Consider the following 19,819-nt stretch of genomic DNA (forward strand, 5'->3'; position numbering starts at 1 on the left):
AAGCTTTGGCTTTGGCTTTGGCTTTTTAACTATCACTCTTTTTTACTTACCTTTTTATTGGTTGCCCTAAGGATCAGACTATGCATCTTTAACTTATAATCTTCTTATACTTTATGCTGAATTACTTTAGGAAAAATACCTTGCAATGGTATAGTTGCATTTCCCCCCATCCATTTTGCTATTTTTATCATATAATTATGTCTATTTACATTTTTTTTGAGGTGATTCACATTCCATAAAATTCACCCTTTTTAAAGTCTACAATTCAGTGGTTTTTATTATATTCACAAAGTTGTGTAACTAGAACATTTCATCAGAACATTTTCTTCACTCCCAAAAGAAACCCTATACCCTTTAGCACTCATTCTCCATTCCTCCTTCCCCTGAGCCCCTGGCAACCACGAACCTATTTTCTGTCTCCATGTATTTGAATATTTTGGACATTTCACATAAATGGGATCATATAATAGCTACCTAAAATTTAAACCTAACAGTACTATGCTATAATTTCTGCTTTAAACAGCCAAATGTCTTTTACATAAATTAAGAGGAGGGAAAATATATGAAGCATCTTGGTGTGAGACCAACAGCTCAGACCGCACCAGAGCCCCACAGCCAACAACTCTATAGTTTTTATATTCACCCATATGGTACCATCTTGGTGCTCTTCACTCTTACCAGTAGATCCGAATTAGCCTATGGTGTCATATCCTTTTACTCTGAAGAGCTTCCTTTAGCATTTCTTGTAGTTTTCCCTTCCCTGTTTCAGATCTTGTGCCAAACAGGAATTCTGGGAACATCTGTTATGTACCACGTCCATTACTTGAGAAGTTAATTTTTTTCAAGGAATTTGTCTATTTTTCTAAGTTATTGAATTTATTGAAATAAAGTTGTTCCTATTACTCCCTTACTATACTTTTGGTGTCATGGCTTCTGTAGTGATATTCCCTCATAGAATGTTGATATTGGTAATTTATATTTTCTCTAGTTTTCTCTTGATTTGGTTTGCTAGGGGTTTATCAATTGTGATCCCTTCAAAGACTCAATTTTTGATTTTATTAATTTTCTGTATTATTTGACTGTTTTACTGTTTCCTTTATTTCTGTTTTTCATCTTTCTATTTAATACATATTTTAGGTTTAATTTGCTTACTTTTTATAGTGTCTATAAGTGTCAAGTTATGTCATTGATTTTAAACATTTCTTTTTCTCTCATATAAGAATTGAAAGTTATAACTTTGCCTTTATTATAGATTTAGTAGCAGCCCACAAATTTTGATGTGTTATATTTTTATTATCATTCTGTTTAAAATGTTCTCTAATTTTCTTTGTAATTTTTTTCTTTGATCTATGGGCTATTTGCAAGTATATAAACAATATATTACTTGAAATATTTGAGGCTTTTGTAGCTATCACTGAGGTCTTCCCATTCTGCCTTTCCCAACTCTGAGGCTTATGACATATGATCCCTGCAGGGCCTTGCAGAATCTTGTCTTGTAGCCTTGCTATGGTGGGCTGACTACTAAGGTGGGCCTCAGTGATATTCATACCCTTACATAATCCTCTTTGAATGTGGGCTGGAATTAATGACTTGCATCTAACCAATAGAACACAGCAAAGATAATGTCATGCCACTTGCGTGATTAGGTTACAAAATATCATGACTTCTGTCTTTCTAGCAGGCTTGCTGGCTTTGATGAGCAAGCTGTCACGTTGGAGAGGCCCATGTGGCAAGGAACCGAGGGCAGCCTCAAGCCAACAACCAACAAGGACCAAGTCTTCAGTCTAACAGCCCTCAAGGGACTGAATCTTGCCAATGTCCAATTCAGTGAATTTGGAAGTGGATCCTCCTCAGGTGAGACCCTAGCCCTGGCGAATGGCAGCCTTGTAGAAATCCCGGGGAGAGGACCCAGGTAAGCCATGAGTGGATTCCTGAGACACAGAAACTTTGGGGTAATAAATGTGTGTTATTTTAAGCTGCTAAGTTTTGGGTAAGTTGTTGAGCAGCACTGGATAACTAAGGAGATGCAGTGGGTTCTTATATACACTTCTGGGGCCCTTCCAGTGTGCAGCTCCCTCTTCTTAGGTATTCTGCCCTAGAGATTCTAATGGCTTTAGTAGCTCAGAACTTTGATCTCTGTGCATGTTTGGATCTTTTAAAGGCAGGGATTGAGTTATAAACTTCTTTGTGTCCTGCACAGAGCCTAAGTTAATATCAAATTTCTAGTGAGTGTTCCTTTAGTATTTGTTGATTGATGTATTTTCCAACTTGAACTGCCCCTGATGCAGCCTTGGTCATGGGAGGTGTGAGAGCCTTTGCTGGGCTCCCCGGGTTGAAGCCCCAGGCTTTCATGGACCTCTCACCCCCACCCCCAGCTCATGCCCATCTGTGCCAGGTCACTCCTATTTCCAGACCTGGATAGACTGCCACCTTGCAGGATTTGGAATCTGGCTTCCCTGCATATCACTATCCTTCCAAGCTTCTTACAGTTTTTGCCACTGCTCTTCAGTACAGCAAAAATACAAGGGGGCTTTTTGAAAGAGCAACCCACAGACCCTTCTCTAACCAGTTCTGATTTCTAGCAGCACACTGGGTAGGAGTCAAAACTCAGAAATGTTGTAGGGCTTTTTTCTCCCTTCAATAAATGGAAGCTCACAAATAAAATAATTGCATGTACGTGCTTTTCCCTCTCCTTCCACAATACTACATGCAGTCAGATGAAAGCGTTTTTCCCTAAGCTTCTATCTTTGTGTAAATTAGGTGCAATTTACTTTCCCTTTTTCTTCAAAGCTTGATAAATGTAACCAGAGCAAAAAGACCATTAAAAAGCAGACCATAAACATTAAGAAAAAGTGAATCTCTTTTAATGGTTTTCATTATTTCAGAGCAGCAAATTATAGACACTTTCATTAGTATCTGTAGAATTCAAGGGTGTCTGGGAGGGTAGCAGTAAACAAGTTTCTTCCCAACTCTCATTTCCTTGCATTTACTGTGCCTACACCATGGTTTAATGGAGCTCACTATAGTCTGGAGGTATATCCATGGTTTGGCAATCAAGTGACTCTGTGGTGGTTTTGGTGGTTGTTAGAAGAGCTTTGATCCCCATATGTGTGAGACATTCTGGAACATCAACGAGAGGCCTTTAACTTAGCTTGAGGATGGGATAGGGTTGAGGAAAAATTAAGGGGGCACCCTTCCAGCATTTGACATCATTGAGCTAATTCTTGGAGGCTGAGTGGGAGTTAGCCATGTGAATACATGGGATGAGGGAGTTCTAGGAATGTAAAAAGATGTTCTAAAATAATTTTTTAGACCATGGTGTATAATCATTCTTTGCATACTGATCTCTTACTTTGCCTCAGAGATACTTTCTCTGGATGGTAATGGAGATATACATATACCAAGAATAAAAATATAAGACAAGCTGTATTACCCCCAAGCTAAATAAATATGCAAACAAATAAAACTTTCTTATGTTATCATCTCCTAAATAGTTTCTTATTCAACTAGCCCCTTCTCAATCTAAAAACATGTTCAAGTCATCCCTATGCTGAGAGAGAAACCTGTGTATAGCAGTTAGGATTCTTTCAGGTCAAAACTGAGTTGAGACAGAAAACTCAGCTCTATCTGCCTGGACCAAAAAGAGAATTTATGAATATTGTCGAAGATCTAGGGTTAGTCTAGCCACAGGGACAGCCCAATGCAGTGGCTTGGATAATGTCACAAGGACCTGGTTTCTTCCCATCTCATAGCTCTGACTTCTGCTGTGTATGTTTCATTCTCAACTAGGGTCTCTACTCATGGAGCAAGATGCCTATAGAACTCAGAATTGCTTCTCAGTTCAAATGCTCCTCCCTGCAAAAAAAAAAAAAGAGTGCCTGTTTTCTTGATAGTTCAGATGAAAATCTCAGAATTGAGTCTAGATGCCTTAGATTTGAAGAGATCAGGTCATTTTCCCATCCATGCTGCCAATTCTTGCGTTATTTGCCCAAAAACTATTGCAAAGAAAATGCTAGTGATACCCACTGTGTTGATCGAAGTCTAGGTAAAATGTCCACTCACAGCCCACTTGAAATGTATGGGATGAAAATAAAGAAGGTGTAGTATCTCCACAGCAATGATTTTAGGATTGTTACCAGAAGAAGGGGGGAGGTAGAGACTGGGTGGCTAAAACAATCTGTGTTGTGTATTGTTTGCCTGTGTTGTCTTCTCATCAAGCTACTGCCCTGCTGATCTTACTAGTTGTGTGCCTTAGCAAGTTTCTTAATCTTTCTAAGCCTCCATCTATGAAATGAGGGTAATAGTATCTCCCAGGGTTGCTGTTCAGATGCAATAATGTATATAATAGAACTTAGCAAACCTCATAGCCCACAGGAAGCTCTTGGTAAAGGTTAATTTACTTTCTCAATATCTTTATCCTTCATTGTGCCGCTAAAGTTTTGCCTACATCCACTCTGTAATTTCTTACCTCAGTCAGTTCTTGATCCAACATAATCCAAATTCTGCCCTAACCACTCTACTGGAAAGCCCTTGGACAAATCAGCTCTTCATAGGCCTAGTCTTATTTGGTCTGTCTGTAGCACCTGAGGCTCCTGACCACATCCTCCTGTGTGAACCTCTCTCTTCCCTTTGCATCTGTCCCCTCTCCCCTTCTGATTCTGAGCCTGGTCTGTGGCTGGGCTGTTTCAGTCCCTTCAGCTCCTTCTTCTCTCTCAGCTCACCCTTTCAGCACCTGTGACCCCAGATTTCAGCCTTGGTTCCCGTATTTTCACTCTATGTGTTCCTTCTGGGGCTCTCACCTACTGTCACTGTCACGTCCATTGTTTATCTGCTGTCTCCTTTGGAATCTGAAACTCCACCTCAGACTTTTTTCTTTAGAGTTCCTGACACAAATACCCGTTTGATAAGTTAAGTGCTCACCATGTCAGGCACTGTGATAGGATACATTTGTCTTTAAGACAGATTTGGCCCTTGTGCAGCCCCTCCCACAATGGACCAGCGTTGGCCTGTGGAATCAATAAGATGTGGTAGAAGTCAAAGTGTGCCACTTTCGAGGGTAGGGTAAAAGACACTGTGGCTTCCATCTCCATCGCATACTCTCTCAGATCACTCCACTCTGGGGAAAGGCATGCACCAGCAGCCCTGTGGGGAGCTCCACGTGGTGAGGAAACACAGCCTCCTTCCACCAGCCACATGGGGGAGCTTGGAAGCAGGTCCTTCCACCCCAGTCACATCTTCAGGCCGTAACTGTGGCCAACAACTTAACTGCAACTTCATGAGAGACCCCAAGCCAGAATCACCAGATGAATTGCTCTTGGATTCCTGTAACTATGTGCAGTAATAAATGTTTGTTGTTTCAAGCTGCTGAGCTTTGGGTTACTTTATCATACAGGAATAAATAACCAATACAGACTTTAAGAAGTTTATAGTCCAGTGAGAAAAATACCAAGGGGTGGGAACCCGCAATCTTAAGGTGAAATGTGGCCGTTAGGTCCTTAAGTGCGCCCTTTAGCAGAATGCTAATTTTACAGAACAAATTCTTCTATTAAGAAGGGTGCAACAGAGAAAGATGAAGCTTTTCTTGCCTCCTTTGGTGCTTAAAAAGGAACAATCTTGAAATCAGAAGGCTGCAGGTGCCTCAGGTTTGACATGTCCAAAGGGGAAATCATTGTCTTTCCTCCCGAACCTCTTATTCTTCAGTTGTGTCCCCAACTGCTGTCCTTGAGACTTCCTTTTTTCTCTCCATCCACCATTTAGTCTCAGAGCTTCTGAATATCTCTGAATTCACTTTCTTATTCCTATTCCCACTGCCATTGCTGTATTTGAGTCATTGCCTCCTTTTTCTTAGCCCTTTCATACTCACTAGTGGCCTTCTGGCTCCCAGTTTTTCTACCCTCTAATCCCGTCTCCACTTTAAGGACCTAGTTTCAGAAATCCAGTTCCATTGATATCAGTTTCTGAATAAAAAGAGAAATCCTTGTTACCAGAAACTTTCTAGTTAGATTTAAGTTGCTCCAACTTTTAAAACTTGGGATCACATTGAACCTGGGAGGGCTTAACATATTTGCAATGTGGAGTCTTCTTATACAGGAAAATAGTTTATATCTTTCATTCCCAAAGAGTTGATGATCTAATAAAAATATAAGCTTAATACTCATGCAACTGATGGTTCAAAATCATTTTTCCATTCAGTGAATATTGAGCATTCACTATATCTAAATCTCAGTACAAGATAGAGAGTAGTTATACTGTATAGTGTGAGAGACTGACTTTGAGAATTATTGATATTTCAGAGGGAGTGAGCTGAAGGGACACTTGGACATTGTAAGATGAGAGATCTGGATAGATGGAGGGACAACGGGAGGGAAGGAGTGAGGGTTAGGGTACAGAAGCAGGGCTACCAGGAATGTTTGAGGAGAGCCTTGTGTTGGGAAGGAAAGTCACATGGTGAAGGTAGATCTCACTACCTAGAAAGGAATCATATTTTGAAGGATCTTGCTAAGTAGATACTAGAAATCTATTTATTTAGTTAGTTTCTCATTTTTTCCAAAGATTATTTTTTTTTTTTTTTTTTTTTTTGAGACAGAGTCTTGCTTTGTTGCCCAGGCTAGAGTGAATGCCATGGCATCGGCCTAGCTCACAGCAACCTCAAACTCCTGGGTTCAAGTGATCCTTCTGCCTCAGCCTCCTGAGTAGCTGGGACTACAGGCATGTGCCACCATGCCCGGCTAATTTTTTCTATATATATATTAGTTGGCCAATTAATTTCTTTCTATTTATAGAAGTGACGGGGTCTCGCTCTTGCTCAGGCTGGTTTTGAACTCCTGACCTCGAGCAATTCGCCCGTCTCGGTCTCCCAGAGTGCTAGGATTATAGGCGTGAGCCACCATGCCCAGCCTAAAGATGATTTTTTATTAGTCAACCTTTTAACAACTTTAATAAGACATAATTGACTTATAATAAACTGTACTTATTCAAAGAGTGCAGTTTGAGAAGTTTTGACATATTTATACACCTGTGAAATCATCATCTCAATCAAAGTGTGAACACATTCATCATCTTCCAAAACCTTCTCGTGTCTTTTTATGGTTCCTCTTTCCTGCTCCTCCCAACCATCTCCAGCAAACACTGGTCTGCTTTCTGCCACTATAGATTAGTTTTCATTTTCTAGTATTCTATGTAAATGTGTGGGGTTTTTTTGATGGTGTGCCTTCTTTTATTCAGTATAATGATTTTGAGATTCATCTATGTTGCATGCATGTACCAGTAGTTTGTTTTTATTGTGAAGTTATATTCTATTGTGTGAATATACCATAATTTATCCATTCACCTGTTGATAGACACTTGGGTTGTTCTGAGTTTTTGGATATTACCTATAAAACTGCTATAAACAGTCATGTATAAGTTCTTGTGTAAACACATGCTTTCATTTTTCTTGGATAAATACTTTGGAGTAAAAATTATAGGTCATATAACTGGGATACATTTAACATTTTAAGAAATTGTCAAATTGTTGTCAAAGCAGTTGTATCATTTTATAATCCCTACCAGTAATGAATGAGAGTTCAGGTTGATCTATATATCCTCACCAACATTGGATATGTTCATTATTATTAATTTTAGCTATTTTAATGGGCATGTAGTTGTATCTCATTATATGTGATTTTGTTTTACATTTCTCTAATAACTAATGATACCAAGTATCTTGTATCTTATTTACCATACGTGTGTCTCCTTTGGTGAAATGCCTATCCAGCTGTTTTATCCATATTTTTAATTGGAGTTTCTTTTTATTAAAGTGTCACAGTTCTAGATACAAGCCCTTTGCTAGATATTTGCAAATATTTCCACCATGATACATTTTTTCCATTGTTTACTTTTTTAAAAATATAGTTTTTAGAACAGTTTTAGATTTACAGAAAAATTGAGAAGACAGTATAGATACTTCACATATATCCCTCACCTAGTTCCCTTATTATTAACATCTTACATTATTATGGTACATTTGTTACAATTAATAAACCTATACTGGCACATTATTAAATAAAGTTTATAATTTATTCAGATAGCCTTAGTTTTTGCCTAATGTCCCTTTTTGGTTCCAAGATCTCATTTAGGATACCCTATTCCATGTAGTTGTCACATCCTTAGGTTCCTCTTGCCTATGACAGATTCTCAGACTTCTCTTGTTTCTGATAACCTTGGCGGTTTTGAGGAGTACTGATCAGGTATTTTGTAGGATGTCCCTTGTTATGGACTGAATTGTATCCCTCCAAATTTCATATGTGCATGTTCTAACCCTTGATACCTCAGAATGTGACTGTATTTGGTGATAAAGACAAAGAGATACCTAAGGTTAAGCAAAGCCATTAGGGTGGGCCCTGATCCAATATGACTGGTGTCCTTATAGGAAGCAATTTGGACACAGACACACGTAGAGGGAAAACCAGGTGAAGATACCAAAAGAAGATGGCCATCTGTAAACCAAGAGGAGAGGCCTCAGAAGAAATGATCCCTGCTGTAACATTGATCTGAGTCTTGTTCTGAAGCTTGTTTTGAATGTGTTTTTTCTTGCATTTTAGCATGCCTTGCATGTTTTTGTTGAATGCCAGACATGGTGTATTGGGTAATAGGATATCAGGGCAATAAGTTTTAATGTGAGGTTTTATGTTAATGCTTGCTGAATCTGCAAGGGTCAGAGACTTCAATTCTTCTAGTGTTCTTGTTTTTGTCTCCACTGTTGTCTTCAGATCTCCTCAAGAATCCCTTCTCTATAATGAGTCTTTTCCTTACAGGTCTTTCAACTATAATCCACTCTTATTTTACTGGAACCCTGTTGATAAGGTGGTAAGGTGTGAGGACAGCAGGCGTTCTCTAATCTTTTTTTTTTTTTCTTTTTTTTGAGACAGGGTCTTGCTATCTTGCCCAGGCTGGACTTGAACTCCTGGGCTCAAGAGATCCTCCTGCCTCAGGCTTCCAAGTAGCTGGGGATACAGGCATGAGCCACTGCGTCTGGTTCAAATAATCTTATGATTAAATTTTACTCTTTTAGTGAGCCTGTGCCCCTGGGCTGTGGCCTTCAAAAGTGTCTTGACTTTCCCCTCTCCCCTTCAGTGAGAAAAAGCCACAGGGCTATAGTTGAGTGACTGCCCTATTCCGGGCCAGATAAGAGCTAGTATTTTCCCCACTTCCTGTCTCCAGCAGCTTCTCCTTTTGGTGAGCTGATCTCGGCTGTGATTTGCTTTTGTCTCTTGATTTCGGGGTGATGGTTTGCCCTGCCATCTAAGTTCTTTGATGGGTCCAAAAAGGGTCATTGATTTTCAGTTTGTTCCATTTTTTTATTGTTGTAAAGGCAGGAGTGATGACTTCCAAGTTCTTTACATGTGAGAGCTAAAATTGCTCCATCCTTCACTTGTAACATATCTACATCATTATATTAAAATGAATTCCTTGTAAAGAACATGTAGTTGGTTCTTATTTTTTATCCAACCTGATAATTTCTGTTTTTTAAATTAGTGTGTTTAAACAATTTGCATTTATTGTAATTACTAATATGGTTGAGTTTGGCTCTACCATTTTACTATTTGTTTTCTTTTTCTCCATTGCCCCTTTCTGCTGCCTTTTGGAGTTTTTGAAAGTTTTTAGTATTACATTTAAATTTATCTATTGGCTTTTTCACTATATCTTTTTGTACCATGTTTTTAACAGGCTTGTTCTAGGTATTACAATATACATTCCTAACCTTTTGTGGTCTAATAAGAGTTAGTATGTTATCACTTGAAGAAAAATATAGAGACTTTTGAACCTTATATACCCCTTTATTCTTTATCCTTTATGTCATAATTTTCATATGTATTAATATACATGTATTGAAAGCCCCACCAAATAGTGTTATAATTTTTGCTTACAACAGCCATGTATCTTTTTAAAATTTATAAGGAGAAAAATTACCTATTATTATTATTTTTTTAAATGTGTATAAATTTAAGGGGTACAAGTGTAGTTTTGTTACATGGATATATTGCATGTCATAAATGTAATCTGATTTAAATCACACAATCTGAAATTCAACATTTCCTTTCTCTGTCCTTTTCCTACTTTCTAAGCTTTGTGGAAACACTGAGTTCATCCTGTCATTACTCAGACCTTTACTATTCTTGTTTCCTATTTCCTGCAACATCTAAAGTAAATAGCCCCTCTCTCATAACATTGTTGACGAGAATGTAAATTTGTACAGTCTCCTTTGAGGGCAATTTTAACTACACTTATCCTATTTTTAAAGTGCATAATCCTTTTTATCCAGCAATTCTAATTCTATGAATTTATCCTATAGGTGTATTATGATCTGAATGTTTATGCCCTCCTCCCCACCAAATTGATATGCTAAAATCCTAATCCCCAAAGTGATGGCATTAGGAGATGGATCTTTTGAGAGGTGATTAGGTCATAAGAATGGAGCCCTCGTGAGTGGGATTAATGCCTTTATAAAAGGAACTCCAGAGAGACCTCTTGCCCTTTCCATAATAAGAGAACATAGCAAGAATGTGCCATCTATGAACCAGGAAACTGGTCCTCACTAGCCACCAAATTTGACAGCGCTTTGATCTTAGACTTCCTAGTCTCCAGAACTGTAAGAACTAAATTTCTGTTGTTTATAAACTACCCAGTCTGTGGTATTTTGTTATAGCATTCCAGAAGGACTAATAGAAGGTATTGTCAAATATGTGCCCAAAGATGTACATACAAAAATGTTCATTAGAGCATTGCTTATAATGGCAGAGGGCTGAAAACTCATTTAAATATCTATTAATCAGAAACTAGTTAAATAAACCATATTACAGGCATACAATGACAAACTCTGCAGCCATACAAAAGTAAAGAAATAGAACAATCTGCACTCATATGGAAACATCCCCAGACATATTGTTAAGCATAACAAAGTAGGGGCTACAGAATGTTGTGTACAATATTCTCTCATACATATGCTAATACATGCATAGGATATTTCTGGAACACTTTATAAGAAACTAGTGTTACTGCATCTGAAAAGGGAGGGACGAGGGAATTAGGAGCACTCGTGGTAGGAGATGCAAGGAAGACTTACTTTTCAATATATTCCCTTCTGTATTTTCTGATTTTTGAAAACCGTATGCAAGTATTTTTCAGTTTAAAATAATAAACAAGACTCCTACTTCTGACTATGGTCAAATGACAGAGACTGGATTTACCCTCTTGCCTCAGTCATCTAAAAAAACAATCAAAAATATGTGCAATAAGAGATTTTCAGATATAGAGCAACAGGGAGCACAGGAGTGCGATCACCAAAGAGAAGCACAGGAGGGTGATCACCAATGAGCCTCTGTACTAACCCAGCTTACTTTGGGAAGAGTCTTCCGACCAAAGTTCAAGGAGGAAGAACTCAAGTGGAGCTCAGTGGTTTCCCCAAGTTGAAGAGACAGAGTTGAGAATTTGGGTGTGGGGTGGTAAATGTGGCTAGAATTTTTAAGGCAGCATACCTGAGAGAAGAGAGTTTTGCAGAAGGAGAACTCAAGAGATTTGCAGTGTCTTCCTGGAGACTTTAGCTGAGTATTGTCTAAAGCATGGCTGTGAGGAAAATGAGGCTAGGGAAAGAAATAGCAGCAAAAAAATAGGCAGAACAATTCCCAGAACTCACACAAAGATGAGAATAGTCCATTTGCCCCGAACCACAGTGGAAAAATCTTGTGATATACAGGGCGTTGGGCGAAGTAGTCAAACACATTAACTTCAGTAATGGGGGAGGGGAAAAACCTAGGCCTGAAGTAAAAACCACTTTTGTTCTGCCAAAACAAATCTTAAAAACGATCAAACTGTTACCGACTTACTTACTTCCATCCCAAAATAAAGCTTCAGAATATTTAAAGGGATTTAAAGATATCTAGCACCCAAAATAGTAAAATTCACAATGTCTGGCATCCAATAAAAAGTATCAGGTATGCAAAGAAGCAGAAAAATACAACTCATACTGAGGATAAAAATTAATCTATATAAACAGACCTAGAAATAATGCAGATAATAGAATTAATAGACAAAGATAATTGAAACAATCATTATAAGTATATTCTAATATGTTCAAGAATATAGAGGAAAGAATATTCATGTCAAGGAGAGACATGGAAAATATAAGAAGACCAAAAGTAAAATTTTAGAGATAAAAAGTACATTGAATGGGATTAAAAGCATATTGAATACTGAAGAAGAAAAGATTACTGAACTTGAGGACATAACAATAGACAATATTCAAAATAAAACACAGAGAAAAAAATACTAAAAAGAAAAGAGATAGAGAACAGAACATCAGTGAACTGTGGGATTATATTAAATAGTCTAGCACATGTGTCTTTTGCATCCCTAAAGTAGATGTATGTGAGTGTGTATGTAAAATAGTTGAAGAAGTAATGGTTAAACATGTTTCAAATTTGATTAAAAAGAAAAATCCACAGATAGAAGAAAATGAATAAACCTTAAGCATAAGAAATCTGAGGAAAATCACATGATGGTACATTTTAGTCAAGTTGCTTGAAAGCAAGGATAAACAGAAATACCTTAAAGTTAGCCAGAGAAAAAAGACACATAATGGATAGAAGAACAAGATAAGAATGAGAGCAGACTTCTTATTGGAAATAATGCAAGTCAGAAGACAGTGGGGCATCTTTAAAGTATTAAAAGAAAGAACTGTCAACAGTTTTGAGAATAAAATTTTATACACAGCAAAAATAAATGTCAACCATGAAGGTGAAATAAAGACTTTTTCAGACATACAAGCTTTTAAAGAATTTATCAACAGCAGGTGCTTACTACAAAAAATGTTAAAGGAAGTACTTCAGGTAGAAAGTAAGTGATAACAAATGGAAATCTATATCTATTTAAAGGAATAAAGAACAATAAAAGTGGAAAATTTATGGGTAAATAAAAAACATTTTTCTAATTTTTACAATGTCTTAAAATATAATTGACTACTTAAAACAAAAATAATGCTATTAGATTTTGAGTTTATAACACATGTAGTATAAAAACAGTAGCACGAAGGCTGCAAAAGGGAAAATAGAACCATATTGTTGTAAGATTATTATACTATATAATATATGTGAAATGATATGTAATGAAATATAATGAAATGATATATAATGAAATATAATGATTTCACTATATGTGAAATGATATGTTTTACTTGAGGGTATATTATTATTATTACTTTAAGATACATTATTACTATGACAAAGTCATCACTAAAAAAGTAATCAGTAACACACTAAAGTGATCACTAAAAACACTAAAGCAATAATAATAATAAAAAAAAGAAGTATAGCTAATGAGTCCTCAAAGAAGATAAAATGGAATCATGAAAAATACTCAATTAATTAAAAGAAAGGCAGAAACCAAAGAATAAGACAAGAAACCAAGTTGACAAATAATATACAAGTAACAAAATGGTAGATTTAAACCTACATATATCTGTAATCAAATGTAAATGGTCTAAATACTCTATTAAAAGGCAGAGATTGTTAGATAGGATAAAGAGGCAAAGCTCAATAGTATCCTGCCTACAACGAATCAAATTTAAATATAATGATACAAATGTGTTAAAAATAAAAAGATGAAAAAAAAGTATGCTAATACTAGTCAAAGAAAACTGGTGTGATTGCATTAATATTAGACAAAGTAGATTTCAGGGCAAAGACTGTTCCACAGGTAATGAGGATTATTTCATCATTATGAACTGGCCAATTAATTAGGAACATAACCATTTTAAATGTTTATGCACCTAGTAACAGAGCTTCAAAATATGTGCAGCAAAATACCTGATAGAACTCGAAGGAAAAACAGACTAATTCACAATTACAGTCAGAGATACTAATACCCCTCTCTCAAAATATTTCTAACTTCCCTTGAAACTTCTTGAACCAATAAGTAATTTATAAATATGTTGTTTAATTTCCAAATATTTGAGGACTTAATTTCCAAATATTTAGGGGTTTTCCAGATAGCTGCTGTTGATTTCTAGTTTAATTTTGTTATGCTCAGAAAATATATTTTGTATAATTTCAATTCTTTTACAGTTTCTAAAGTTTGTTTCAGGGCTTAGAATATGATCTATCATGGTTAATGTTCCATATGATCTTGGGAAGAATATATATTCTGTTGTTGTTGGGTGGAAAGCTCTAGTGATGTCAAGTCAATAGTATAATTGAGGACCTCTATATCCTTGTTGAAGTTCTACCTACTTGTTCATTCTATTAATGAATAAAAGAGAATATCAAGAATATTAATGAATGTGAGAATATCAAGAAGTATCTTGGAGAATTCTTTGGGTTCCATACATAATCTTCCTCACCCCCATTTTCAGCAGTAATTCCTATTTCCCCTTGGTAGTTGGGCTAGATCATGCCAGCTAGCCAGAAGAGTAACCCTATTCTTTGCCCATTTATTTAGGGGCACAAGGAACCCAGAATGGCCAGGTAATGTTTAAGCTTCCAATTCAGCAGAGCTTTTGTTGTGTCTTCTGGTGGAAACATTTGTCTCTTAAGAGCCAAGACCTCCAAACCTGCAGAGCTCAAAGTTGCAAGGATGGGTAGAAAATTTAAGTGGATTCTTAGATGCAATAGTAAGAGAAACTACTGTCATTTCTGCCTCTTGATTCCTGGACCTGTATATTCTGCTTATATTTTTATATTCTTTATTAACTTAAAGCCTAACTTCATCTTGTCTTATCCATTCAGAGTGTTGTCTCCTAACTGTTGCCATAATTGAGTTTTCAGCAGACCATTGAGCCAGATGCTTTCTGGGTGATGGTATATATAAGATCTCATGGGCATGAGTCCATTGCTGCACTTCTTACTATTACTAGAACCAGAAACGAAGGTATCCTAACATGAATGGCAGCATCAGCAGTAGAGATTGTGTAGTTTGATGGTATAAAAGACCCTCTGTGATTTTTAATCCTAAAGTTTATATCACTATCAGACCCTGAGTTTTACTTCCATAATGTCTACTAAGATATGAAAAATATTGACTAAATCCCATTGTAACTGAACTCCAACTTATTTAGTTTATTTGAATTTCTTGAAATAAGTGGGCTCCTAGATGGATGGGACTTACTACCATACAATTTTAATTTCAACCTGGAATTTGTTATGGCAGGGATTCAACCTCTAATACCATGCAAAGATTAATCAATAGCAAAGTTTCTGAGTCTTTGTGGATCTAAAGTTCTTACAAGCAAAGATGATACTAGTAAAAATAAAATGAAAAGTCCCTTGATCAGGCCATAACAGATAAAGGTTTGTGTAGGGGTGCCTTTTAAATGGAAATAAAATATGTGATCTGTGAAGAAATTAGTATATATTTGAATAACAGGGTGAGAAAGGAGGGCATGGATTCTCTTTGATTTAAAAGAAATTACTAGCAAACCCCAAACCTGTCAGAGGCAGAATGCAACATAAAAATGTCAGAGTTGATAAGGGTACTTTGAATTTTAAAATTACCTTTTGAATGTAGCTCATAATATTCAGAATGCAGGCGAGAATTATTACTCCATTTATTTCAATTTTCACTCTTAAAATTTAGCATACTGTCCCAGAACCCAGAGGCAATTTTCTACCTAGATATCTAAATATATTTTTCCATTTCTTTAAACATGGCCATGACACAGTTTTGTTGTCTTTCAACATGATCATAAACATACCTTGCAAATACATCTGTGTATGGCTCATAGGATCTATAGGAAACAAGAAAGAATCTATGTTTCCAAAGTTATCTCCTTAAAAGAATGAATCTCTGCTCCGGAAAATCTATATATGGATACCCAGAGTATCCAAATCTCTGGGGGTAGTGTGGGGAGTTCATTTAAGAAGACAAAATAAGAAATGCATATTTCTCCATGAAAGTTGAAAATAAAAACAAAAGACACATAAGAAAATATTATCAGGTAGAAAAGATAAAGCAAGAAAGATTGGCTCTACCATCTTTAAAAGCACAAACAGATAAAATAGATAAATATAGAGCTGCTTGGCTTTACTGGGGTAGGGGTGGGGAAGGCAAGTCCAGATAAACAATCTTCCCTCCAAATCACCCCTAGCCAGGCTATGTCAGAAGAGGATTCTGTGGAGCTCAGTTTTGAAATCACTGTCTTAAGGAAAGAAAAATTATAAGATGTTTCCCTTTCTAAGACCATAGATTCTGAAGGTAAACTGATGGCAATGGCTATCCAATCTTTCGGGAGCAGTTGTGCTCTCATTATCTCTGTCTCTGCTGGGTCCTGTCTCTTTGCTTATTCCTGCATGCCTTTACTAACTTTATACCTCTGCCTCTCAAATCCTACGCATCCTTCAAGGACCAGCTCAAATACTCTTTCTTCTATAAAGTCTTTCCTGATCTTTCCAGTTAGCTGTAACCTCTCCCTCCTCTGAGGCCCAATAATTGCACTTCATTTACATTTGTATTAATTAATTAAATATTTATCACTGAATGCACGGTGATAGGTGTTAGAGATATGGTGGTGAGTGAGATAGGTAAGGTCCCTGCCCTAAGAACTTATCTAGTGGCAGGTGGCAGTGGTAGAGACAATAAAAAAGCAAGGAAGTACAGATTATGATAACTACCATGAATGATGTGATAAAGTGTAGCTGGATCTCTGTGTGCATATGTGTTTGGGAGTTGCATTGGACTGCAGGGAGGAAAGCCCATTTCAGGGCTGGCACGTGAGCTGAGAGCTACAGGAAGAGAAAGGGAATGGGATGGGATTGGGGGAGCCCACCCAGACTTGTGATACCAAGTCCAGGAATCTGAGGAGTAGGACAACAGGCTTATCAGACTTCTGACAACAGAAGCCAAGGAGCAGGTCAAAAATTGAGGTGTTAAGAAACAGAAAAGCTAAAGATGGAAGTAGCAGCAGAGATCAAGGAAAATAATCTTGACACAACTCCCAGATGAGAGCCCAGATGCCCAAGCAGGTCCTTCTTGGAGGTCCCTCAAAGTCGCATGTTCTTCTAGGAGAGAACCCACATCTGGATTCATCTTTGAGTCCCTCATAGAAACTTGCACAGGATTCAGCACATAGGAGGTACTCAGTAGTTAATGGTAAAACAAGGAATAAAGGCCCAACTGATTCACAAAGACTTCTCTGATCTTAACCAAATGTTCTTTCTTTACTCTGAACCCCAGTGAGAGTGTCTGCCCTTCCAATGTAACACATGTTTTTATCCTCATTATAGTATAGATATTTGGTACTTGAACTTTCCCTCTCTTGGTGATTTAAGGAATTGTCAATGAATCATTACTTGGGCTTAGAAGCTGTATTTTTCTTGGTAGTCAATTGTCCTTTGTTTAGGTCCTCCTGGCCGGCAACCTGCTGGCAACCTGAATGGCAGCCTTATCTGTGGTCCTGGCTTTCAAAAGCAAATAAACACAATGTGCAAAATGCATACAGCTAGTGTTACCCTGTGGTGTCCTGATAAACCAGCTGTGGGGGCAGGAATGGGGAGGGGAGAAGTCCTAATTTGTAGCACTTATCCATTTCTGTTGTGTAAATGCTCCCAGCAGCTCACAAGATTCCCGACTGCTTAACAGTCAGCTCTGGAGACTCCAGCACACTGCTGTGGCCTCCAGTTTGGTGCCCAGGGCCTTCAGCTGCCTGTCAGAAGGAGCTTCCCAGAAGACTGCACTTTCCTCTGGGTGCCACATGACAAGAGACCTAGAGAATGTTTTGAAGGCAGCAAGATGAACAGTAAAGATGTTAAAATGATCAGCGGGCTCGTGCCCCTGTAAGCAGTGAGAAGAGAGCTTCCTGCTTCACTTGTTGTCATGGTCCCTGGCAGCAAACAATGGGAATGACTTCCTATGGCCCTGGGCTGGATTCTCCCTTTCGCTGGATCTTGGGAGTTGTGGGTAAGGCAGCTGCCTGAATGTGTGAGGCATTCTCTCTTTAGAATGTCTTGTCTAGAACCAGACCAGGTGTGTTTGGAGGGCATGACTGAATGCAGCAAACCTCTGCCTCCTGTCAAGGCCACTAAGTCCTTAGGCTTCCTCCCACACTCTCGAAAGTTGCAGGAGCAGGTGTGATGGGTGATAACCTGGTTGATAGTTGTCATGGTGTTTAATGAAAGTACTGCCCATTCTGATCATGTCTTGTGCTTATAATTCTCTTTGACATTAAATTATCATTTGACATACTCATTTGACATTTTTGGCAATGTTCTGGGAGAAAATTAGGACACCATGAATCCTTTCAGTTTGTGGATGAATCAAAGACACTCTGAGAAATGCCAAAGGGATAGGGAGATGTGTGAAGGGAGGAAGGCTGCCTGTCGGTGCCTGTCGGTGTGGATAAGAATAAGGTAAGGAGTTCAGGGACAAACGTACCAAGCTATGCATTGGCTTACCTTCTTCTAACTTAAAACTCAGGGAGAGGGTGGAATCAATGCCATGTCCTCTGGAATGAGAAAGACCTGGGCCTGTGTATTAGTTTCCTATTGCTGCTGTAACAAATGGCCGCAAACTTTCTGGCTTAAAACAACACGAATTTATTATAACATTTCTGGAGGTCAGAAGTCTGAGATGGGTCTCACTAGGGTGAAATAAAGATATTGGCAAGACTGTTTCCTTTTCTGGAGGCTCTAGGGCAAAACCTATTTCTTTGACTTTTTGAACTTCTAGGGGCCATGTACATTCCTTGACACTTGGACCCCTTTCTCCGTCTTCAAAGCCAGCAGTGTTGCATCTCTCCCTGTTTTCTATAGTTTGTTTCTCCCTCTGCTTCTTCTGCGTCCCTCTTGTACTTCTAGGGACCCTGTGATTGCACTGGGCCCACCTGGATAATCCAGGCTGATGTCTCTACTTAAGGACAACTGATTAGCAATCTTATTAATAATTCCATCTGCAACTCTTAATTCCCCTTTAGGTTCTGGGGATTATGACATGGACATCTTTGAGGAACTATTATTAGTATAGTATACTCATATTTGAGGAAATATTATTAATATTATATCTAATGTCCTTACTCTGGATCCCAACCCAGCATCTGCAGAGCTGTGTGATCCTGGGCAAGTTGCTAACCTTTTTAAAAGCTTCATTTGATAGCGGGGGTAATAGCACCTTCCTTGGTGAAGGTTAAATGTGCTAATATGTGCCATGTGCTTAAAGAGTGCCTGGCATAGAGCAAGCACTGAGTGAATGTTAGCTGTTTTTATTTTAGACCTTAAAGATGCTCACTCAAGGTGGGTGTGGATTAAGAGACCCCTCTCATGAACTCCCACAGAAGGCTCTCCAGCTTGACAGCAACACACCCCATATTATGTCACCATCTGCTTATGTGCCTCTGTCCTCTATCAAACAGACATCTCCCAGGATAGGGGAACTAAGTTATGCATTCTTGTAACCCAATCCTGCTTCCCACTGAAGAGGCTTCCCAAGAGATGACTGGACTGAAGTGTGTTCCCTCTAACAACGAAAAATGGGCCTTTTCCTAATTATAAGACAAATAAAAGTTAACAGATAAAGTTTTCTCAGTTGCATAATTTTCTTCCATAACATTTTCTTCTAACTTTTAGGACATCCTACCATTTGTCTTCTATGGAATGCTTTCAGATTAAACAAAATTATCATCAAATTAATTATTACTATTATTAAAAGTATTAATTGACGAAAAGTATGTATTTTAGAAAACAATGATTCACGAGAAAATTCAGAAAATAACTGATAGACTACTGCTGTCAAAAAGTTACTGGTCTGCTTTTTCATATCTGTTCTTTGGAGGTGAAGAGTAGTATGAAGTATTACTGTG

The 19,819-nt window shown here is 37.8% G+C and overlaps 1 protein-coding gene across 1 annotated transcript in view; it reads left to right on the plus strand.

The window, feature by feature from the left end:
* The first annotated feature begins 1,701 nt into the window (after positions 1–1,701).
* NCALD (neurocalcin delta) overlaps positions 1,702–19,819 on the plus strand; it is a 410,511-nt gene continuing 392,393 nt past the window's right edge. The window contains exon 1 of the mRNA XM_076005119.1: positions 1,702–1,854. The gene's annotated coding sequence lies outside the window, so the exon portion shown is untranslated. The remainder of the gene's footprint in view (positions 1,855–19,819) is intronic.

This window comes from Microcebus murinus, chromosome 7 (assembly GCF_040939455.1).
Source record: "Microcebus murinus isolate Inina chromosome 7, M.murinus_Inina_mat1.0, whole genome shotgun sequence".
NCBI classification, from domain to species: Eukaryota; Metazoa; Chordata; class Mammalia; order Primates; family Cheirogaleidae; genus Microcebus; species Microcebus murinus.